The sequence below is a fragment of the Canis lupus genome, chromosome 27, assembly GCF_011100685.1.
Source record: "Canis lupus familiaris isolate Mischka breed German Shepherd chromosome 27, alternate assembly UU_Cfam_GSD_1.0, whole genome shotgun sequence".
Taxonomy (NCBI): Eukaryota; Metazoa; Chordata; class Mammalia; order Carnivora; family Canidae; genus Canis; species Canis lupus.
Window position 1 is genome coordinate 33,541,381 of NC_049248.1, and position 26,010 is coordinate 33,567,390.

The window sequence follows — 26,010 nt, forward strand, 5'->3', positions numbered from 1 at the left end:
TCTGCTGTCAAGTAGCTGGGCTGGGCTCCGCCGAGGCTGGGAGGGACGCGGGGTGCGGAGATGCGCTCCCAGGTGTTTGCAGCGCGAGTGGGAAACCTGTAGGTGATGGTCCAGCTGTGCCGCGCCGACCCGAGCAGGAGCAGAGAACACAGGTAGGAGGCAGGACTTTTCCTTCTTTGCAGATAGGAGGAAAAAAAAAAAAAATGCATGCGTATTTTCCTGCTGCCGCTGCCTGCCTTCCCCTTCCCCTTCCCCTTCCCCTTCCCCTTCCCCTTCCCCCAGCCCTGCCCCGCCCTCGGCACCCCCAAATCTGATGTGGTCGCCGCAGCTCTCGCCGTGAAGTACGGTGGAAGGACTGGGATGGGGGCTGTCTGGGTGCTGGGATGGGGGGTGCCGGAGCCCCGGTGTCGGGCGGGGCGGGGCAGCAGCGCCCCAGGCCAGGGCACCGCCGAGCCTCCATCTGTGTCTCGTCAACTTTCCTCCCGAGGCTCCGGCTGCCGCGGCCGGTGACGCGCCCAGGGAATGCCCGGCCTCAGGGGAGGGTTTGGGGGCGCAGCCCGGTCTGCAGCCGGGAGCCCGCGGGGAGCTTCCTCCGCTCCGCACCTGCTGGTTCTCCCTGTCCTACCTGGCGTCTAGACCCGCAGCACATCCCTGCAAGGACGGGGGATGAGTGCGCGGAGGGCAGCGAGGCACTTGTTCAGTTCCCCGGCTCCTCCGTTGAGGACTGGCTCCCTCCAGGAGCGGGGGGTGGGGAGGAAACCCCGCACCTCTAAGGGCATTTACCGGTTGATGATGTCTCCATTGAGAAGACCTGGCCCTTCTCCCAGGATCTGCTGCAGACCGAGGTTGGGAGAGGCCGGGCAGGCATCTCCTCTCCTCTCCACTCCTCTCCTCTCCTCTCCTCTCCTCTCCTCTCCTCTCCTCTCCTCTCCTCTCCTCTCCTCTCCTCTCCTCCCAGCCTGGTGCTGCCTATGGGAAAGAAACCACCTTTTCGCCTAGTTTCTAAAACAAATGGGTTTATCCTCGGGGATTCCCAGAGTCAAGTAATTGTGCCCGGATGGGCTCCCCGCGGCTGCTGCGAGGCAGCCTCCCCGGGTGACCGCATCTGGGTGCATCTGGGTAGTAGGTGTTGGCCCAATGCCGGTTCCTGCAGGAGTCAGATTGCTGGAAGCAGTAGGCAGAGGAATTGCAGAGAAATTAGAGGCTGCATCACTCAGGGGAACCAACCGATGACATCCTGCTTTGAAGATTACTGAAAAATTGGGGTGATGAGGAAAAAGGAGAGGGGAAAGCTGCAACCTTTTCTCATTTATCCATGCCCAATCCAGCATGGGCATTTGTATGTCTGCTCGTGTGTGCACATCTCCAAGGTGGAGCTATATATAGCTCTTGCACACCCAGCCCTGTTTGCCTGCTGCTGAGCAGGCTGCCTGGGCCTTCTGAAGCAATCTGGAAGCACTGAGTGGGAGGGGCAAAAAGGAATCAAATTCTCCATTGGGGGAAAAGCCGGAGAAGATGTGTTCAGACTGAGGAAACCTGCAAGGAATAATGTCTCTGTAACGCACAGCACATGAATGTCAGTATTTCCAGATATTATTTTAAATACATTCTTAGAGTGCTATTTGATCTTCATCCATTTCCCTGGTTTTTTCAGCTTTACAGTGTACACACGAACCTTACCAGCCTGAAACGAACGTAGCACACATATCAAATAAACACATATATCTGAGGTATTTTATTAAACTCATCAGAGCATAATGGTTTGCATATGCCCTACCTTCACTGTTGGGTTGTAAATTTATTTGGATGGTAACTTACAGCTAGTGCATTTGGAGATCTGGAGGAAAAGATCCACCCACCTTGCAAGATATAAAACTGAGGGGCCTTTAGAACCTTTGAAGATAGCTTTAATCTATTTCTTGGTACAAATTTTATTTGTAGACCCGATATTTAAATGTGTGCTGCTTTTTCACATCATGTCTATTTGCATTACATGTCTTTTATAGATGTATATGCATTTATTTTCCCCATTGCCTGAAGTTATTTAATCCGGATGGTAACTTTTTCATTTTCTTTGATGAGAAAACTAAGATTTAGAGGATACAAGAAATTTGCCTAAAGCCTTCTAAAATTCCACTATTTCAACCCTAATATTTCAGCAACCTACTATGGATTATATTGCATAGCAGTGTCCCCTTGAATAAAATACTTCAACTTCCTGTGATTTTTGGTATTGATAACAAAATTTGGTCAGTGTTACACCAGTAACAATACAGGCCAAGGTTATTCGGTTATTTGGATGCTCAGTCTTATTTTATTTATTTATTTATTTCTTTAACCCTTATATGTATGTCTGATTTGTCTTCTAATTAGGCAAGGAAGCACTTCGCAGAAAAAGACTATGACCTATATTTTTGTATACTCCACCACACTGAACACAGTTCTAGGTAGGCTTGAAGATTCTTATTGAGGATGTCTCATCATAAGGAATCATTTGGAGCAATGATTGAAGGATAATAAGTTTATTAATAGGATAAATGTGTTGGGAACTACATTTGGAAACTTCCTTTGGATTTATCCTTTCCATGAGGAGGAATGGCTGACATGAGGCATTTCTGTAGCTTTCCACAGAATGGTTCAATTTTCCAATAGGAGTTATGGCTCTGTACAGGTTATTCTATACAGTGTCTCTTATCTGTGCCCCTTGAGACTGACTAAAGAGCAAGTTGAAAGACCATTTATATTTTTCTATACAAAACATGCTATGTTATATTGCTATTAAAAAAGAAAACAACAGTGTCTATCCATTTCCCATCACCATCTATTTCTGTATATAAATTGTCCATGGTTTACATCATAAAAAGGAACGCATTCTAAGTCATCAGTAAGTTCTTTAAATTCAATGTTTGTTTTTTTTTAATTATTGCTGTATTATTCATTTTTCTTCCCCTTTGAACTACCATTTTTCATACTTTCCATCTCCTCCTGGAGATTTTACCTTTTTTTTTTTTTTAAGATTATATTTAGTGTTCATGAGAGATACAGAGAGAGGCAGAGACATAGGCAGAGGGAGAAGCAGGCTCCCATGGTGAGCCCACTATGGGACTCGTTCCCAGGACCCCAGGATCCCAACCTGAGCCAAAGGCAGATGCTCAACCGCTGAGCCACCCAGGGGTCCCAGATTTTACTTCTGATACCACAATCATCTAATGTTATCATTTTTCTCTTACTTTTTCTAGACTTCTGTTCTTGGTCTCCCTCTTATCTCCTCTTCCTGCTTTAGGTTTTCAAGTGAATTCCCCAAATTGCTGCAATTTATCTTCTTGGAAACACAATTCTTCTGCATTTCTTTCTTAATATCTCCTCCATTAGCCATTCCAAATTATTAACCTAACAGCTAAGGGCACAGGCTTTGGAAAGAAGCCTACTTGCGTTAATATCTATATGTTATTATGCAGATAAGTGAATGTCAGTAAGTCAACTGGGGATTATAATAGCACTTACCTCAGAGTTTTTTGTGGGTTTTTTAATTAAATAAAATAATCCATGTAACACATGGTTGTATTCATTACTCATAAATAATTGCTATTCGTAGTAAGTCATAATTTTTTTTGTTTTTTTTTCCCATTAATATTCATCACCCTTAAACTGGCTCTTAGCAAAGGATACCTCAGTTTTCCAGGCTTCTGATTTGTGATTAGTTTTCTTTTCTTTTTTTTTTTTCAAATTTTCTTCCTCTATCTCCAAGTGCCCACCATCATCTATTCAGTAATTAATTTGTCCATTTTAATTCTGATCTCTAATTTGTATCATATGTTTTCCCCAATACCAGTGTATATGTCCTTGCATGCCTTAGATTAGTACAGTAGGCAATTAATTTATCAACTCTCCCAATGTATGTCTTTCTGCTTAATCTAAGATGCCACATATTACTAACATATTTTTAATTTTCATTATTGATTATACTCTTGCAACTTTCATTGTGATTTACTTCATATCATCATATCCATACTGTGAACTTTGGAGCAGGAACACTTGGGTTCAAATTCTGAGAATAGCACTGACTAGTTGCGGGACTTTGGAAACATAGCAGGAGGAAGATGGGTCACTATTTCATTATGATTGTATGAATAACCTATTACATAAAATAGCACTTAAAAGTATACTCATATAATATTACATTAAAACAACATTTTTATAATTATGAGAAAATACAGGATCTTTCAAGAAGAATTCAAAGTGAAAGAAAATTATACCATGCAGAGAGATCCACGCTCAACCTTCCAATTTTATTTCTATAAATATACATAGGTATTTTAAATGTGCAAATTTGGAATTAGAGTGAATATTCATTTTTATATTTAGCTTCTCCACCTTAACATCATACCATAACATTAGTTTATTTAATATTCTTACTAACCATGTTTTTTTATGGCTGTCATCTATTGTCTTATATAGTTAGAATCTTAAGATTGTTTCCTGTTTTTCACATTTATGGAAATGAACATAATTGTTAATTTTTGCATTTTTGACCATTTCCTTATAATAACTTCATAGATGTTACTGGATCAGATTTTTAAATATTTCAGACTCTTAATGCTTGTTGCCAAATTGCTCTAGCAAAAAGTTTATGCACAAATTAATACTCAGTATAAACCACTTGGGCAGTAATCTGATTAACATTTGGAATTGTGGTTTTAAAAATTGTGACTGACATTTTGATAGTAGAAATTGTGTATCTGGTTATTTTGAATTGTGTTTCTATGATTTTGAATGATTTTGGATGATTTTGAGAAATGTTGTCATGTTTATTAGCTCTTTGTATTTCTTAATTTGTGGATTTCATTTGACTTTTGAGTTATAGTTTCTAACTCAATAGAAAAATCCATTTGTATACTGTGAAAATTTTCTTTACCTTTCTTTTTGTCTTTGATCTTTTATGTTTTTGGACATACAGATATTTGTAGCCTTACTATAGTTTAACATATAAGTCTATTTGTAGTAGTATTTTTCATTGCTTTAATACTCAGAAAACTTTCTTCTACCTGACAAAGAATTGAACATAAAAATACAAATTTGAGGGTTCTATTGCTGAACTTCTTTTATTCTTTGAAGTGGGATTTGGCTTATGTATATTGTGTATATATCACTGTGTGAAATGGCTCCTGGGGACATATAAAATACCTTCTCAGTCTATTAAGATCCCATTATTATTTATGTGGCTTTCCCAAGAAGTGAATAGTATCTTAATTCTTTCTGAGCTACTATCGTCCATTTCAAAAATGCCACAGGGCAAAACGTACTATGGAAGATATTAATGACCAGGTTACTCAACCAGAGCAAGGCACATTGTTTGCACAATTATCTGAGTGACTCAGGCACTAAATCTGCTTTTACTGGGATTATCCAGATGGTCCTTAATTCACTGGATAATTGTTCACCCCTGTACTTGATTTTGTTGATGTATACCAGACTGTGTCATTGCTTTTCCTACACAGTTTTATTTGTTACTAGTCTCTTATACTGAGGGTTAGCCACGTTCATTTCTTTTATGAGTGGCAGTTCCCTTGGTCCTTGAAGAACACACGTGTTAGAGTTATGCAGAACTTTACAGGAAACCTAGTTTGGCCAATTAACAAACTGTGTGATGTTTGGCAAATTACTTAATCTCTTTAAGTCTTTGTTTCCCATGTAGGAAATAGGATATTCAGAGTTAAGAGTACTTATATCAGTCTCCCTCTCTTATGGTCTTCTTCTCAAGCACATTCTCCACACCATAATCAAAGTTCTCTCTCTAAAACCAATTTCATCTAGTGTCTTCTCTACTAAAAATAAGATGCCCAGAGTCCTTTGCATTTCACCTAAAGTTCTGTATTTAATGGTCCATGAAAAAACAAACAAACAAACAAACAAACAAAAAAAATAAATGGTCCATGATTGGGATGCCTGGGTGGCTCAGTGGTTGAGCATCTGCCTTTGGCTCAAGGTGTGATCCTGTGGTCTGGGATGGAATTCTGTATCTGGCTCCCCACGGAAGCCTACTTCTCCCTCTGCCTATGTCTCTGCCTCTCTCTGTGTCTCTCATGAATAAATAAATAAAATCTTTAAAAAAAATGGTCCATGATTACTTCTCTAAATTCACTTTTTTATTTTTATAGACTCTTCTATTTCCGGTTTCCCACAATGCCAATAACACAGAACTATTTGCATTTCTCCTAATGCATCATATTTTCTCTCTTTTCCCCCCAAACTTCACTCTGAGTCCATACTCTCTTCTCTGCCATAAAGACCTTCCTCTTTCCTATAATGTAACTGAGACTGCCTAATGTCTTCAAGGCTCAGGTTAGTTGCCACATTCTCTAGGAGGATTTCCCTGAACGTGGCTGAGTTTGGAGTCCTTATTTAGTGCTTCCATAATAATCCATAGACACCCCAACCATAGCACTTACTATGCTAAATTGTAACTGATTGTTTACTTGTCTGTTACCCCACCATAAGCCACTCAGGATAGAAACCTCTTTCCTTTTAGTGTCCAATGAAGGCTCTGACTTAAAGTTGATACTTAATAAATATTTTTGGAACAAATGAATAAAGGAAAGTTAAGATTAAACTTGTTTTTAAGATTTTAAGGAATAGGAGTACCTGGGGGGTTCAGTGGTTGAGCATCTACCTTTGGCTCAGGGCATAATCCCAGGGTCCTAGGATCGAGTCCTGAGTCAGGCTCCCCGAAGAAACAGAAGCCTGTTTCTTCCTCTGCCTATGTCTCTGCCTCTCTGTGTCTCTCATGAATAAATAAATAAAATCTTAAAAAATATTTCAAAGAATAAAGGATTTATATCTCTATATCTCTATCTTGGAAACAAGCAAATAAAAACTAGAATCTATGTCAATCTTCACATTTTCTTTTAAGAGTTAACTTCATGGTTCTGTTGAGTTATATGAGATGCCTAAAAGAGAGTCCTTTAATAAGCAATTTTAAATGAAAATTCATGCCTTAGACATTGAATAATTCCCAAATGCTAGGCCGTTAGGTCACCCTCCTTTAAATAATTCTACATTTTAGAAAGAATAAGACATGTATAGTTACATGCACAATATGTGTCTATAATTTAGCTGTGTTGGAACTAATATCGACCAAATTAACCCCCTTTTTCTACATTTAATAAGAGATCTTCCATTGGTGTGATCTCTAGAAGTTTACAAACATGGTCACATGCATAGCTGCATTTGATTCTTTGCAACAATTCTAAAAGTTAGATAGAAAGGCATGATTATCCACACAGATAAGGAAAGAAGCTCAGAGAAATAAGTAGTTTGCCTAAAAGCATATTAGTTAGTGGCAAATTTGGACAAGAAGTAAAGTAATATTACTTACCGTTTCATGTTTTAGGTATTATCCTTAGCTAAAACATCTCACTGAGAGTTCTCAGCCACCATTCTGTCCAGGTCAAGGACATTGGTCTTGATAATCTGCTGAGATTCCTGAACAATCCAGTAAAACTTCACTGCACTAATATCCATATATGGTTTTTACTTTGGTTTTTAATCATCTGAGATGAAACCCACTATTTTATTTGATTATTTGCACAACATATGTGTATGTGTGTATGGGTACATATTACACTTACAACTTTTTTTACTTCGAGTGTATTTCTTTTTGTTTCTGCCAAAAAGTACAGTGTTCTTTCATTCATGTTTTCTTTACTAGAATTATTAAAATACCTTTCCAAGATAATCTTAATTAAGAAGACAATATTCACCTTTCCAGCTTGGTTTAGTCTAAATTCTGTATAGTCTTAGGGAATCTGATGAGTGAAATATGTTTTATAGAAATAATGTTGAAAAAGACATTTATGAAAAATAGATGGATACTAACGTAGAGCACTGATCTAGCCTAGTTTGAAAATCAAAAATACTGAGCTATAAGACTGATTTTCTGTTTGACTTTGTAAACAATGCGTTATCTAAAATCTCACTTCAATTATTGACAACAACCATTTACTGAGCATTCATTCACTCTGTGTTGGGCATTGTTTTAAATGCGTTCAATGTGGTATCTCATAACTTAACCAAATATAGTAAGTGGATTTTGCTTATAATTTTTTACTATTTTATAAGTGAGAAAAATTAGATATTAAAAAACTAATGATTACAGAAGCTAGAATTTACATCCAGGTTATCTAACTCCTAAGCCCTAAATTATTAGGATTAATGCCTTTCCATGACATCTGGTTTTAGTGTTCTGTGAGTCACATTCTAAATTCTCTCTATGTTAGGAGACTAGTATCTATCTCAAATAAACTTCGTATCCACACAAGAGATTAAAGCGTTCTAAATTTATGTATTTTTTATTTATGGATATCTTATAAACAAAATGGTCTTCTACTACAGTGATTTACATGAGGCAGTTTCCCAACATGAATTAAGCAATTGCAATGTGCGATTTTAAAATTCATTATTTTAACTTAGAACTAAGCCTCAGAAGTTTTATGTATTTCTGCCCTAATTTTGCTTCCTAACACCACAAACCATCAACAGTAATTCTATCTTAAGACATCTAATCTTATAGTATTTAATCGTCATGGTTACTGAAAGTACAGGTTTGCTATCTGTAACACATAAGATTGACTGCTAAAATATTGTAAACAATATTTATAATATTTCAGTTTAGGACTCAACTTGTTTAATATAACAGAATTTTATATCAGATAAAAAGTTTTATTGTATAATTTTTAAATATTAAATATAATACTATATTTTAATTGAAAATCTTTAAAAAATCTACTGATTATATTTTTCTTTTTGTTTGCATATATTATTTTAAAGATCACAATAACTCTTTTGGTACTAGAACTTACCCAGTTTTTACAAACAAGTTATTTTCAAATTTTGGTTTAGTCACAAGTTGAATGGTAATGAAACTAAGGCATCTGCTTTCAATAAAACATTGTACTGCTTTTTCTTAAACCTTTTTAATTTAAGAATAACAGAAATACAGAAACGTGCACAGAAAAGGGTCAGTTCCGTGAGCTTTAAGAAAGTACTTATACCCATTAAATCAACACTCAGTTCAGGATAAAGAACCTTGGCTGTACCCAAGCCCCTCCTAATCACTACTACCTTGCTCTTTCCCAAAAGCAGCAACTCTTCTGATTTCAAGACTCTTGAATAGTTTTGCTTGTTTTTGAAATTAATATAAACAGAATCATATATTATGCATTTTTTGCATATTATTTATTTTGCTCAACTTTTTAGATGAGAAATATCCATGTTCATGCATATAATAGTAGTTCATTTTTATTCTTCTGTAGAATTCCATGGTATGAATACTCCAAAATGCATACATCTATTCTACTTGTTGGACATCTGGGTTGTTTCCAGTTTTGTATTATTACATTTGTTACTGTATGTGTCTTTTGTAGTATATATATGTAATTGTGTTTTTGCTAAGATTGAACTAAGATTGAAATTGCTGACTCATAAGATACCGCTTAGAAATTGTTTGCTTTTCCCAAGTGGTTGAGCCAATTTTCAGTCCAGTCTGTAGTGTGTGAGATTTCAAGTTGGTGCTTAGCTTTGCCAACACTTGGTATTAATAGTGTTTTAAACTGAAACTACTTAATGGGGATGGATATCTAAGTATGGTTTTAATTTTTTTTTATTTATAAGAAGTTGAACACCTTTTATATATGTTTTGGCCATTTGAATATGCTGTTTTGAACTGTCATTCAGAAATTTTGTTCATTTTGCTATTGAGTTATCTATCTTTTCCTTCTTGATTCATAAGAAGTTCCTAATATATTCTGATTTTGAACCCATAGAAAATACTTGCAAATATCTTCTCCCACTCTATGATTTGCTTTGACACTCTTTTAATGTTATCATTTATCAACAAATGTTCTCAGCTTAAATGTAGTCTAGAGCTGGTATTTTTTGTCTTGTTTAATAAATCTTTCTTACTACAAGTTATGGAGATTTTTTTTGTATTGTGTTCAAGACATTTTATTGTTTTACATTTCATCTGGAATGGGTGGTTTGAGTTTTGCTTTCTTACTTTTATGGATATAAAATTCATCGAGAGACATTTATTGAAAAGGCTATCCGTTCCCCACAGTTTGGCAATGCTACCTCTGTCTTAAGTCTTCCATGTATGGGCAGACCTGTTCTTGGACTTTCTACTATTTCACTGGATTACTTGAAAATTATTATTCCCATAGACACAGTCTTAATTACTGTGGATTTGAAATATATATTAATATTTGCTAGAGTAGCTCCTCTAGTTTGGTTATTCTTTAAGTTTGTCTGACTGTTAATGACTCTTTGCCTTGTTGTATACATTTGAAATTCTACTTTTAGTTTCTACAAAATCCTTGTTGGAATTTTATTATGATGGCATTTAACCTAGAAATAATATGACTATAATTGACATGTTAAAAAATTGAGTCCTTTAATTTGTGTAATGGCCTATATTTATCATTCCTTCTAGATCTTTTAAATTATTAAAAATTATATTTAAAATTTTCAGCGTGAAAATTTTGCACATCTTTTGCTGTATTTATTCCTAGGTATTTGATTTTTTTATGCTATCATAAGCACAGTACTGCAATTTATAAATTTCAATTTCTAAATTTCATTTTCTTAATCTTCGCTAATAATAAAAAGAATATAGCCAATTTTATGTTGACCTTTTTATAGAATTATAAATCTCTCTTATCAATGTTAATTTTTCTGTTAATTCCTTTTAATTTTCTGGATTCTCAAATATATCATTAGAAAATGAGCTTATTTCTTCTTATCTATTCTTAATAACTTATTAAAATTTTGCCTTTTTATGTTGGCTAGGGTCTCTAGTGTAATGTTGAGTAAAAGTGATGAAACTGATCTTTGTATCATTTTTTGATCTCATAAGAAAATTTCTCCATACTTCACTATTTCATAGATAACCTTGACCAGGGTAAGGAAATTCCCTCCTATTTCTATTTGTTTAGATTTAAAAAAAAATTTTTTTTAATTTATTTTTTATTGGTGTTCAATTTACTAACATACAGAATAACCCCCAGTGCCCGTCACCCATTCACTCCCACCCCCCACCCTCCTCCCCTTCTACCACCCCTAGTTCGTTTCCCAGAGTTAGCAGTCTTTACGTTCTGTCTCCCTTTCTGATACTTCCCACACATTTCTTCTCCCTTCCCTTATATTCCCTTTAACTATTATTTATATTCCCCAAATGAATGAGAACATATAATGTTTGTCCTTCTCTGACTGACCATATGATTTTTCTCTTATGCTAAGTTAATGCAATGGGTAATATGGATTGATTTTCACATGTTAAACCAGGATTTCTGGAATAAATTTAACTTATTTATGATCTGCTTATTACCCATTATGTATATTACTGAGTTGGGGTTGATAATATTTTACTTAGGGATTTTTTAGCTATTTTTTTCAGTTTTTGTAATTTTATTTGGCCACATTTTGGTGTTAAATTTGTGCTGGTTGAACTCTTGAAATGAGTTGGGATAGATTGCCTCTTTTTATTTTGATAAGAATCCGGATGGTTATGTTAATTTCTTAAATATTTTATAGAATCTACTATGAAGCCATTTGGTCTTAGAATTTTTGTTGTGGCACAATTTTATTTTATTTTATTTTATTTATTTTTTATTATTTTTTAAGATTTTATTTATTTATTCATGACAGAGAGAGAGAGAGAGAGAGAGGCAGAGACACAGGCAGAGGGAGAGGGAGAGAAGCAGGCTCCATGCAGGTAGCCTGACACCAGACTCGATCCCGGGTCTCCAGGATCACACCCCAGGCGGAAGGCGGCGCTAAACCTCTGGGCCACTGGGGCTGCCCTGCGGCACAATTTTAAATGAAATAATTATCTTATGAGTTATGTATTTATTTATATTTCTTAATTATTACTTAATCTTTTTGGTAAGAAATTTATCCATCTAAATTTTCAAAAATTCAATAGTATTTTTCAAAATAATACCATTCTATTTTGTAATAGCTGTAAAAATTTTGATGATGACTCTTTTCATTCATTTAAATTCAATCATGGAGCTATTATTGACATTATATATATATATTTTTTAAATGTTTTTATGCATAGACTATAGTTTTAAATTTATTATTACTACAATCAAAATACAGTATGATGTATATTATATGTAATGTTCTGGTCCTTTTTCTCAATCTTGGCCAACTTTTATTTCCACACATATGGTGCTCACATATCATTTTTAGCATTTGCCAAGTATCCCTTTGCAATGGATCCTAATTTGTTTATGTCCCATCACTGGATCTTTGGGTTATTTCCAACTTTTTAAAGAATGCACAACATTGCTCTGTATGTACTTTTGCACATTTCTGGGAATATTTCTCTCAGATATATTTCTAGAGTGAAATTACTGGTGAGAAGAACATCTTTTACAGATTATCAGTATTTCCAAAAGGTCCTTCCAAGAGACTGTAGTACTCTATAATCCTAGTAACATGAATGTTTGATTTTGCATATTCTCTCCAGTGCTGAGTCTTGTCAATCTTTCAAATACTTGAAAGATGTTGTCTTGCCAAATTAAGCTTTAACTTAATACATAATATTAACAGAGCATAATTATTTGCTGATGACATCATAAACATAATTTTTTTGCTATAGATCAAATTTTATTATACACATAAACTATTTTGATTATTATGGAATTGTATAACATTTCAGTTAAAATTAATCCTAAGTTGTTTTTATAAAATTCAAGCACAGGAGCACCTGGGCACCTGGGTGGCTCAGTGGTTGAGTGTCTCCTTTGGTTCAGGGTGTGATCCTGGGGTCCTGGGATCAAGTCCTGCATCAGGCTCCCCGCGGGGAACCTGCTTCTCCCTCTGCCTATGTCTCTGCCTTTCTCTGTGTGTCTCTCATGAATAAATAAATAAATAAAATCTTATAAAAATAATTCAAGCACTAAGAAACTCTCCACTTTTGTTGTCACTTTAGGGTCATAGATTTTCAATATAATATATGACTAAGTTTGCTCATGTAGGAAAGAGTATAATATTAGCTATTCAATAGACATAGATTTAAATCACTGTTCTGGCACTTAGTAGAAGATATGTATTCTTGGGAAATCTACTCAACTTCTGTTACCCTGAGTGGTTTCATTTTCTAAAACAGGGAAAATAGATAAGAAAGTAAGTTTGCTGTATTTTCTACCTGATTGTTTTCTAGGTTTGATTTAGGTAATTGTCTTAGGCAGGTGCCTCTTCTCTTTCACTTAACTATTGATGACTCTCTCAAAGTTGTTTGTTCTTCAAGGAATACAAAAATGCCAGTTTTCAGATGTGGCAAAGGATCTGTTTCCCATGAATAATCTACAAAGTAGGTACTTCTGCTAGAAACTGAAAGAACTAATGTGAAGTAACCACAATAATACTCTTTTTTCTTCATTTGTTATACATTATATGTGTACGAAGAGGGAGGGAGAGAACACACAAGAATTCTCAGAAATACAGATCCACTGTGTGGTAGGCATTGCATTGGGGCCTGGAGATAGAGTAGTAATAAAAAAGTCAGACTTTTCCCTGCCTTCAGAAGCTTCTAAGCTACGTGAGGAAAATAGATAAAAAGATAAGCCCAAACTGTGATGAGTGCTTTAATCTAAGGAGAATCAATGTGTTAGGTGAAGTCTATGTCAGAAACATTTAGCAGAGCATGACTGATTCAAAAACTGGAAGAAATTTAATATATAATAGAATGTAAACTATAAAGTAGCAAAATATATGGCCAAAGAAGAGAAAATAATAGATCAAGAAAGTTCTTTTAAGGAAAATTCTTTGTATTTTAGCCTGGAGCAATGGTTCCAAGTAAGGCAGTGATTTAATATCTTAAAATGTTAAAATGTTTTTTGAGGATTTAATGAAGTAAAAGAAAGATTGAGGTATTAGAGAACTTTGTAATTTCAAAAATGTTAAGGAAATTAACTCTAGATTTGAAGCAGCATATCTAGAAAAATTTTAATAAGAAATTTTGCTCCAAAATTGGCAGGCCTATAATCTCTAAATCATCTCTTTTAATAAGTTGTAATAATTATTTCATTTTTGACTTCATATTGTTATTAGGATGTTATAAAAACTCCCTTTGAGTTTTTTTGAGTAATTAAGGAAAAAATTAAAGGTGCTGAGCAATATTTTCATCTTAATTTTTTTCATAGCTTCTTTGAAAGCTAGATTTCTGCTAAGAGTTACCTTTTTTTTTTTTTAATTTATTCATGATAGACATAGAGAGAGAGGCAGAGACACAGGCAGAGGGAGATGCAGGCTCCACACAGGGAGCCCGACGTGGGAGTCGATCCCGGCACCCCAGGACCGCGCCCTGGGCCAAAGGCAGGCGCTAAACCGCTGAGCCACCCAGGGATCCCCTAACTATCTTTTAAAAGCCACAGACATCCACAGGTTTACAGGACTTTGGATTTCATCCCGAGCCATGACTGAGAATACCAGAACACCACCATGCTTATTTTATAAACATGTATGGTTTATACATACAATCGTATTTGTTATAGGGGCATATAAAATAGTCATTTATTACATGACTAAATCACTAAAGAAAGAAGTCTAGTAGTAATGAGATTTTTAGAGATATTTGACATAGAGGGTTTTTATAAAATGCCTCCTATGTCTGACTCACTAGATTGTAAATTTTTTCCTTATTTATTTTTACTGCGGTAAAATGGCTAGTTGTAAGCAGGGAAAATTGCCATTACTACTGACTGACCTAAATGATTTTATTAATCATAGTAAAATGTGCTTAAAGAATGACTTCTTGACATGTGAAAAGCTTATATTTGCAATAAAAATTGTTATATTTTCTGATACCCTGCTACAATTATATACTAAGAAGTCACAACAAAAAACTGATGCTTAATTATTATACATAATTTCTTATTTGTTTCTTTACTTTATGTCTCCTTTTAATGCTGCACTTGTTCTGGTAAGTGTCATCCTGGGGTTTATTGACAATACTTGTCACTCTTTGAATGTTCAAAAATTCTGCAATGTACTTTTCAAAGCCAGTTATTCCCTATTACTTGATTAACTAGAGAATTAAAATTTAAGGAAGCCATTCCCCAACAAGATTTTGTTTCATCCAGAGAATATTTTTCACAGTTCACAATTGCTTGCAGTGTTCCTTGATTTGATACTACCGTTTGAATCTTGATTTATGATTTCTGCTTCATTAGTCATGGCCCTTCTGTTCAGCTGACATATGCTTATCTGTTCACTTATCTGGCTTATGTTTGAGATGGGGCGAATGCTGTGGATGATGGATAGTAATGGAGAATTCTTTATACCAGATCATAGCTTTCTCTAATATTTCTTTGATAATGGACCCCAGAGCAAATTCTGAGCAAAAACATCTATTTTTTTTAAAGCTTCTTTGTTGTTTTAACAAGATAGATGGTTTTTCTTGTGTCTGCATTGTGTATCTAGCAAGCATCCACTCATCTTTCAGATTACTTTGCGCCCCCCTTATTCAGGAGGCTTCTTCTCTTAGCCTGACTTTTCTTTTTTTTTTTTTTTTTTTTTTTTTATTTATGATAGTCACACAGAGAGAGAGAGAGAGGCAGAGACACAGGCAGAGGGAGAAGCAGGCTCCATGCACCGGGAGCCCGACGTGGGATTCGATCCCGGGTCTCCAGGATCGCGCCCTGGGCCAAAGGCAGGCGCCAAACCGCCGCGCCACCCAGGGATCCCTACCTGACTTTTCCTAGTTAGATTAGCACTTTCTTTGTTTATGTCCTCAATGTACCCTTACAGACTTCTGCCATAGCTCCTTCATTAACCATATATATTTTTAAAGATTTTATTTATTTATTCATGAGAGATACACACACACAGAGAGAGAGAGACAGGCAGAGACATAGGCAGAGGGACAAGCAGGCTCCATGCAGGGAGCCCCATGTGGGACTCGATCCCTGGATTCCAGGATCGCGCCCTGAGCCAAAGGCAGACACTCAACTGCTGACCTACCCAGGTGTCCCCATTAACCATATTTATATTCATGTCTGCTTTTCTTTACTAGATTGTACAGGCCTTATCAGGTTTTGTTCTGTTTAGTTTGTTTTTGAATTTACAGTCCCTAGAACAATGCCTCATATTTAGGAATACTCAGTAGTCCATATAGTCCTTTTTTTTTATCTTAGTAAACAAAATATTTTAGAAATGTTCTATTATAATAATATTCCATATTATGAAAATGCCAGAGGGAAGCCATCAATTTGTTAGTAGATACCTACTCTACTTTCTCTATGTTGGTAAATACAATTATAATCATATAATTGTTCTACAACTGATACACAACAGGGCAGTGGTTCTCTGACTTTATAGTTCATAAGACTTACAGTTCATAAGAATTACCTGATATTATTTGTTAAAAGTGATGAATGCTGACCTCCATCTCTATAGATTCTGTTTCAGTAAATCTGAAATATGATCCAGAATTCTGCATTTCTAATAGCATCTCTGGTGCTCCTCAGACTACGTTTGAGAAGTAAAAATCTCAGTAGATCTAGATGGAGCCAATGCTTACATCTCAATAATACATACATATAAACACGCACACATGCACAGAAGGTCAGAGTAAGCCTAGAGGATTGCTTTTAAATACCTTAAGGATCACCACATTGCCAGAGCCATTATTTCTTCACTACTCTGTTCTCTTCACTACTCTGTTCACTGTTCTCCCCTTCGTCTTTCTTTTCTATCATCTTGTTATCAAAAGAGGACTTATCAGGGGATCCCTGGGTGGCGCAGCGGTTTGGCGCCTGCCTTTGGCCCAGGGCGTGATCCTGGAGACCCGGGATCGAGTCCCACGTCGGGCTCCCGGTGCATGGAGCCTGCTTCTCCCTCTGCCTGTGTCTCTGCCTCTCTCTCTATCTGTGTGTGACTATCATAAATAAATAAAAATTAAAAAAAAAAAGAGGACTTATCATGAGCATCACTAGCCAATCAGGGCTTCCTTTTCTTTCATGTTAAGTACTAACCTATTTTAGTGCATAAAATAATCTTTGGGTCTTCTGTTGTACTTGGCCATACTTTTTTTTTTTCAGGGGGTAATCATTTGTGGGTGACTGATTTGTCTCCAAAAGAAGTGCTTTATTGGAGGAGGAAGAAGAAAGAAATGTAAAAAGGAAATAATATTTTGTAGTCTTTAGTTTCCGGTGACCTTTGGAGGGATGGTTTCTGGACTGCTAAGAATATTAAAATAAGATTTTTGTAGCTTGCCAAATTCTCAAGGTGTTTGGGAATGATGAATAATTTATTTACAAACTCAGAGCAAAGATCACTTGTTCTAATTCTTATATAAATATTAATAAAATTGATGCATTATGTTATTATATTAACTTTCCCAGTGCTTTTTATCCCTGAGTAACTTTCTCCAGTGTAAATTATATTATATAGTAGAATTTTGAGTCTATGAAGTTTGTTTTTCTTCCATTTCCTTGGTTTTATGTTTGAGAGAAATAATGGCATATTATTTATGGCTATGCCTCTATTTTAGAAATCAAAATTGTATCACTAAGATTGTTTATTCATATTTCCATTAATTATTAGTTCCTAATAATATAATGGAAAATTTCCACTGAAGAGTGTCTGATCTAAGGTAGTAGATATGACTATAATGGCTGCTTGTCAATTACAATACTTAAAAACCAACTGAAAAACAATGCTACAAATGTTACCACAAATCATGTTGATTCCTACTGCCTTCTATTTGTGAAAAGAATACTGAAGAACAAAGGAATTTCTTTTAGGTTTTTGCTAATATATAGGTAAGCGACAATCTTGCTGGACTCAGCAACTATTTTATTTATCTTTTTAGATTTCTTAATGTAATTCACACATAACCTAGTTATTTCTGTTTTTGAATTTTAAACCCAGCTTTCCTCCACAACGCTTCTGGAACATATTCTGGAAGATGACACTAATATATATATTACTAAAAATAATCAGTGTAAAGTGGAATGCCTTAATTAAATTTGACTTCCCTTAACATATCTGTATCCCTACTGCTGTTTTTTAAATCTCTAAGAGAGTGATCTTTTTTCTTTCCTAATTCCAATACCTCTACTTGTATTCTGGCTCTCAATTTTCCACAACATGGGAAAAATTTGCTGTTGTCTTTATATGCTTTCTCCCCAGAAATTCCAATCTTTCCTTCTCAACTCCCTAATTTTTCCCTATGTTCAAATTTTTCAGTTATGTTTTTCTACTAACTGTCCTAGCTACTTTTTTTATTTCATTTTTTCTCTTTCTTATTTTAGAATTACTAGTCTGTAGTTTCTAAATATATGACCTAAACTGCAGTAACATTCTCTATTCTCATTCTTCCAATTCATTGTAATGGAAGAGGAAAGCCAATTTCTTTTTTTTTTTAATTTTTTTAATTTTTTATAATAAATTTATTTTTTATTGGTGTTCAATTTACCAACATACAGAATAACACCCAGTGCTCATCCCGTCAAGTGCCCCCCTCAGTGCTTGTCACCCATTCACCCCCACCCCCCGCCCTCCTCCCCTTCCACCACCGCCTAGTTCGTTTCCCAGAGTTGGGAGTCTTTCCAATTTCTATCTACATGTTTCTCTTCCTAGGTTCTGGATTACATCCTCCCACCTTTTTAGGGTTGTCATTATATCCAGTATTACCTCTTTCTTGGATCTTCACTTTTGACTCCTCTTTTGGCTTCCTGATTTCAGCATTTAAGCATGCCTACTTCTCTTCATCTTAGGAATGATGCAGACAAAATTAAACAGAATGCTTCTTAGAACTCCTGTCTTCCACAGGCTACTGCAGTCATTTTTCCTTTTTCTCTCCTACAGTCAAATTTCTGTGAACTCTCATCTATGTTCACATTATTATTCTTTACTTTCAGTTTTCTCTCTAACATCTGAAACTTGGTTCTTATACCAGACATTTCAATAAAACTGGAATATACAAGGTTATTCATATACCTCTTTATTCTTCAATCCTATGGGTAAGTCTCAAATATTTCCTGCTTGACCTTCAGCAGAAGTTACAGGGTTGAATTTTCCTTCTTGTTAAGACTTTTGGTGGAGATCTTATTTTTTAAGAAATTTTCAGTTTTCTTCTATTCCCACTGTTGATACTGTATATGGCCACAACAATTGATGTTGTGCTCAGTCTTATGACTAACTCTGCCCAGTGAAATAGTAGTGGGTGTGAACTAAGCAGACATTATATGTCTGCAATTTGCCTTACTTCCTACAGCGGTTGTCTGCCATGAGAAGCACATATGCTGAGAACCTGCTCATCCTAGGTGAATGTGGAAATGCATGAGCAGACATAAAGTCAACACAAAGCTTGGAGCCACAGTCACCCTGCAGTCTAAAGCATCTGGCTTAGTCAAGCTGTGGACCCATGACCAAGAAAAAACTATCTTGTTATCATTTTGGAATATCTGTTTTGCAGCATTATTGGGAAATAGCTGATTAATATAAGTCAGTTCCTTGGGATTTAATGAAACCGTCAATTGGGTTTTCTTTTAAGCCTCAGAAATCTTTGTAACCTTTGTAGTCTTTTTTTCATTTACCTTGCTTTTAAACATCAAAGTTCCTGAGACTTCTACCCTAAACCCATCACCTCAATTTAAATACACTTACTATGAGATGTTATACTCAGTGATAGTTTTGATTGTTATCTATATGCTGATAACTTCTAAATCATTAACTTCAATTTTACCTATGTATTAGGCACATCTTATAAAAAATGCATTGGCTATCTCCACTTCGTGGTTTCATAAGCACACTAAATTCCATTTCCTGAACATTGTGCTTCTCTCCACAATCTATTTCATACTCAACCACAGGGAAGAAACAATTTTAAATAGTTCTGTATTATTGACACCATTTCAAAAATTAGCATAAGGGTTATTATTTATTTCATTTTTGCTTAATGCCTTTAAATGAACCATCTGTCTTGTCAAAACAACTTTGTGTGTTATATTCCCCCCCAAAACACACACCTCTTTGTAAATGAGGGACATGCAAGTCAAATAATCTATGATGAGTGGCTAGTAAGGGGCTGAACTAGGTCAAATGCAAATCTGTATGACCCCAATGCCCACATACTATGGACATACCAAAACCACTGATGCAGAAACCGCCTGTTTGAATATTCTCTACTGACTGGAAGAGCTCTTTAAAAAGTGTGTACCACCTGAATTTAAATAAGTATCAGATAATAAGCAAAAAAGAGGATTAAAACTTATGTCAAAAAAAAATATTGGCTCTTATTTAAATTCCAAATTTAATGACCAAACTCTTCAATGATCTTTTCAAGGTGTCATGTTATATTTATATATTATACATGATATATAAATATCATAATATATAAATAATATATAAATAATTATATGTATGACCTATTCAACAATAACCATTACTGCTCCCTAAAAAGAAATTTCCTTGCTTTCTTCCAACAAACCACCCACATTACTGCTGCTGTGTTTGTTCATGCTATTTATTATAAATGTCATACCTTGTCTCTACATTTATTCATTTGAAACTTAAGACTTCGATAAAAGTTTCCCGGATTATTTCCAATGACACTGGTTAATTTCTTAAGTTTCTATAATATGTTTTCTCTAATCAGATTAAATAAGATGCATTGCATATTACCTACAAGGCACTGATCTTAATCATATAGAAGTTTTCAAACTATATATAAATAGTATCTACATCATAGGAATTTTCAATTTAATTGGAATTATGCAAGTAAAATATTACTAAAATATAATTCTTCTATATTACTTCATAGCTTCATATTCCAACTTTTATGCTGTCTCTTGAATACAAAGACTGTCTGGTCAGCCTATTTTGTGTTCATTTCAACATAAAGTGCATTTCATTTAAGAGTTTTTAAATGAACTGAATCTTTTATTTTTAACCCTGTATCATTGATTTTCTTTTACTAGTTTATAAAAAATATTATTGAAGTGACATAACATCTAGAGAACTATTTCTCTTCCTCAAATCATGAATTCATATAATTCATGGAAGTCATTATAGGAATTGATTGATTTATTGAGCATAAATTTAAATAAACTTGAAGTTAACCAAAATCAAACCTGCAATTTCAAGAAGCTTATTTGTCAAGGTCTTCCTTGTTTATATGGTGGTAAATTAAAGTATGTGGAACAAAAAGTAGAATTGATTTACTCAGTGATTTCTATTTTTGTAGGCTAATAACCTCATGATTATGTGATGTATTTTCATAGTCGGATTTTTAAATTTTTGAAATGGCATGACATGTAAATTACTTAGCACAGTTTCTTACAAAAGAAGCATTTGATTGTGGAAGTAGTGGGGAAGTCAGGCTGTAAATTCCTTTTTAAGGTCTTATCATGTAAAAAAAAGAATTATGAAGGCAGAAGAGAAAAAAGTATTCAAGGAGAGTACTGAGGAATTATGTACATAATAAAATAAATGAAAAAATAAATAAAATGTCCACCCAGAAACTCTGTGCTTTGTTGCCCTGAGAACCATTGAGAAGTAAAGTTGTATGTTTCTCAGTATTTAGTGCTTTGGTTTCATCTATTATTAAATGTCAGAATCATGTGTTCTTCCCCCCTGGTATTTTCAAATTACACTCTGCTCTATTTCTCACTGCTAAGAGGAGATAGAAGAGGTCAAATGACCTCCTTGATTGGCAATCCCAATCTTCTGATTACTCCAAGATATCTTTTTCTTTGACTAACTATATGGTAAGAGATGGGATGATTAAATATGGCCTCATTCTATTCTATTGTTAGAATTAGGGATACTAACTAAAAATAAAAATTCAAGCTTAACCACGCATGAATATAAATTTGTAGTCTATTATAAAATATATGTCATATTCCAGCCAATATAAACTATTATAAAATACATATTTAATATTGTAGTCAATATAAAATTTTTAAATTATAATTTTTCTTGGATTATCTATTTCTTAGACCTATATAATAGGTCTTCTGTAATTTTTTTTAAGATTTATGTTTTTATTCATGAGAGAAACAGAGAGAGGCAGAGACATAGGCAGAGGGAGAAGCAGGCTCCATGCAGGAAGCCGGATGTGGGACTCGATCCCGGGATTCCAGGATCATGCCCTGAGCCAAAGGCAGACGCTCAACCGTCGAGCCACCCAAGCATCCCGGTCTTCTGTAAATATAAGAATAATTGAAAGTTGGCTTAAGCATCTTGTCTATTTGAAAATCTCTAACAATAGACACATTAGCGATTTTCAGAATTTCAAGATGTTCAAGAACTAGATATTCATTTGAAGCATTTGTAAACCCAGGAAGTTCATGCAATTTGGGTAACTCATGAAAAAATGAAGCAGATTTCCCAGAGTGGTAGTTAGGGACATTTCTGGAATTAATAGGTTAGGGAGTAGCAATTGTAAAATCTCACTCAAAGGATACCATCTTACTGAATTCTATCCCCTTCATTTCTCCATTCTAGACATGACTTAAATATTGATCATTAATGAAGTCATATTGTCCATCTTTAGTAGAAAGTGAAAAGATGCAGTGGCATATTGAATTAGTAATCCTTTATCATTGAAATGCTCTCATCTCTTGTATATTCTCAGAAATAAATGTTGCTGTGCAATATTACATATTATTTGCTTTAAAAATGATACTTTGAATTCACTTTCCTGCAGACTTTCATTTATTCAATTCTGAATCTATACCTTATAAATGTAATAGTTGTCAACAATGCTATTTAATATGAAATCTTTTATTCATCATATAGCAACCAAAATGCAAGATTTTATTTCAGTGAGCTAAAAGTGAGTATATCATGTTAACATTCTGCATCTTGTCCAACTTTTGGACTTTATACTATCCAGTTCCTGGTGATTCTGATTTCTTTAGGACCTACTGAAATGGAATAAGACTTTGATATTAAGCTCCATGTTCTGTATGCAGTCCACTCACTCAAAAGTGGACTACAACGGTTTTCTTTTCTTTTTCTAAAAATTTTATTTATTTATTCATGAGAGACACAGTTAGACAGGCAGAGGCATAGGCAGAGGGAGAAGTAGGCCCCCTGCAGGGAGCCCAAAGAGGGACTCCATCCCAGGACGCCAGGATCACAACCTGAGCTAAAGGCAGACGTTCAACCACTGAGCCGCCCAGGTGTCCCCAAATGTTTTGTTCTTACAAAAAGATAAATGTTGATCCTTTTAGATCAGAACCTCACCAAATCCTCATGGTTATCCCACAGCTGAATGAAGTAATTTCCTCTGGATGAAAATTATAAGTATTGTGTGTGTGTGTTGTAAAAGGAAAAATGAATGAAGAAAGGAATGAGATGAGAATATATAACATGATAAATTATGAACTGAATTTTATTTGCTTTAGACATCCTCAAAGCCTGTGATTCTTAAGCATGAATATGTGTCAGATAACACTGGAATAGCTTGTTAAAACAGATGCTCTCCAAGATTCTGATTCAGTAGTCTGGAATAGGGTTTGATAATTTGCATTTTCACAAACTCTTAGGTGATGCTGATGTTGCCTTTCTGAGAACCACCCTTTGAGTAGCAGTGCTCTAATTAACTTTGGTACCAACCTTTTTTTGTTAACTGATAACACTTTTTTTTTTTTTTTTGGTTTACTGGTAATACTTATTTTCAGAAAATAATATCCACACCAAGATTACTGACTAATGGAAGAAAACAACAAAACAGCTTAGTTTATTGTATAGGATGATGCTGCATTAGCAGTATTCTTTTTCCTTGATTTAACATTACTAACATACTTTTTCCTTACTAAAAAAAAAAAAAAAAAAACAACACAAGTAATCTTCCAGGGCCTGAATTTATGACTTGTGTTAGAGAAAATATTGACATTCCTGTTGCTTTTAAGTAAATCTTTTAGGGTCTCAAGTTTTTATTACAAACAAGTCTGAGAGTAGCAAGTGGGACACCCCTGATACTTTCTCATTACCAAGTAAATTCAAGCTTTTTATAGTCTAACAAACAGTTAAAGAATATGGGAGTGAATATAATCTGCCATGACAAATAACTAGTAAATGTACCCCTGAGATTAAGGATTAAATTCCGCAGATATTTCTAATAGTTTGAAAGTCAGGATTATAGAATATCTTACAACCTAAATTAGATACTAGAATCGCCTGAGTAACTTTAGCAATACTCATGGCTGCAGCCCACTATTCTGACATTCAGATTTGATTTAATTGGTTCCTGTCTTGACATAGGGAAATGGATAGAGGAGAATGGTTAAGGAAGGAAGTGCAGACAAAAGACCACCTACCATTTCTTGGGACCTACTTTCCGTATGTTAGGTATTACGTAAGATATTTTTATCAACATTGCCCCTAAACTTCACATAAACTCAAAAGATAAATATTAAGTAAAAGCCATTTTTTTAAATCCACGGAAAGAGATTTGAACATAGGGGTAAAATAACTTTCCTGTGACAAGAGTTTATTTACTAATAAACTAGGAGACTGGCCATTAATACCCAGGCTGAGGTGGCTCCAGTGTCCATCCTTCTCCATTTCCTTGTAAAGATACTAGATACCTCGTTCTTTCTTCCTCTTTTTTGTCTCTTTCTTCTTTGTCTCTCATTCTACTATTACTAATATTAGTAACACAAATCTAAACAGCTTGGAATAAGGGGAAAACTCTAACAAACGTTGAAAGGCTAGAGCACAATATGAGGAGCAATGTTTCCTTTAGAATACAATCGTAATATATGTGAAGAGTAAAAGCTTTGCCTATAGGATCTTGCTGTTGGATGTGAGCAAATACAACTCTTTGGATATAGGAACTCTGGCTATATTTCCCAAGCATGTCTGGAATTCATAGACTTGATCTGCAGTGAAAAGGACATCAGAAGATAGGTAACAGCCTAAATTCAGAATCTGGCAATAATTATTAGTGTAATCATAGTTGAAAACCAACTGGATCTCTACACATGGTTATAGGGACAATAAAATCAATAAAGAATATTCACTAGACTAAAATAATAGTAAATCCATTAGACTAAATGAAAATGAATATTGAACTATTTTTCATATAAAGAGTTTAGAACAATGTCATATAGTATGTAACTATACTCTTCATAGTGTATTCATACTATTCTTTTATATATTGGCTTTCCAACTTAAAAAAAATTCTTGCTTTAAGTTCTGGAGTAAACTCTACTTAAGATTCAGCTAGTAAGGTAAATTAACATTTAAAATAAAAGAATTTCTGCTTATCAACTGGGTGTCATCATTAACAAATATAAACATCTTCAAATATAATTCATTTCTTTTGTGTCAAGTCAATTCTACTCTTTTCTTGAGGGAGCACTATAACTTCATGAGGAAAATGGTTTCACAGCTCTATAGGGTAACACAGTTTTGTTTTTCTTGCTTTGGTTTAACTTGAAACCGGCATTAGAGTCACCATTGGATACAATCACTCCTTTAAATGTGGAGCCTAGTAAATTGGAGGAATCTCTTAGTATTTCTCAAACGAAATGGAGGCCTTTTATAAAGGAATTGTGCCTATGAATTCTTCTAAAATTGGGTTTATCATAATTAGGTCTGTATTATTCGTTCTGAAATTAGCTTTAAAGCTACTAAGTAAACTAGGATTCCTTTGGAAATAGGTTACATACCTTGTCTTTCAAGAAGAAACTTTCTAAATTTTAATTGACTTATAAATGCAGTAGATTGTTTTAATTTTTTTCTCAGCTTTTTATTTATGTTTACATGTGAAATTGGGGCTTTATAATGTTTCCTGTATCCCACCTGGTAGATATCTCCTTTTAAAGCAATGCACATTTTCACTTAAAACCAAGAACATGTTGGATAGTTTTAAAGATACTCCTGAGGATAATAAAAGTTTTTTAGTGACTTTTGTAATGAGTAACTCAGAAGGTTTCCAGTCAACAGTTTGAGTTGACTTCAGTGAATTCAGTCATGTCTGTATAG

The 26,010-nt window shown here is 34.8% G+C and overlaps 1 protein-coding gene across 3 annotated transcripts in view; it reads left to right on the forward strand.

Moving 5' to 3' along the window:
* CNTN1 (contactin 1) overlaps positions 1-26,010 on the forward strand; it is a 349,297-nt gene continuing 323,287 nt past the window's right edge. For 2 of the 3 annotated variants that reach the window (XM_038577318.1, XM_038577321.1), the window contains exon 1: positions 1-152. The gene's annotated coding sequence lies outside the window, so the exon portion shown is untranslated. The remainder of the gene's footprint in view (positions 153-26,010) is intronic. The other variant, XM_038577320.1, reaches the window with a different exon arrangement.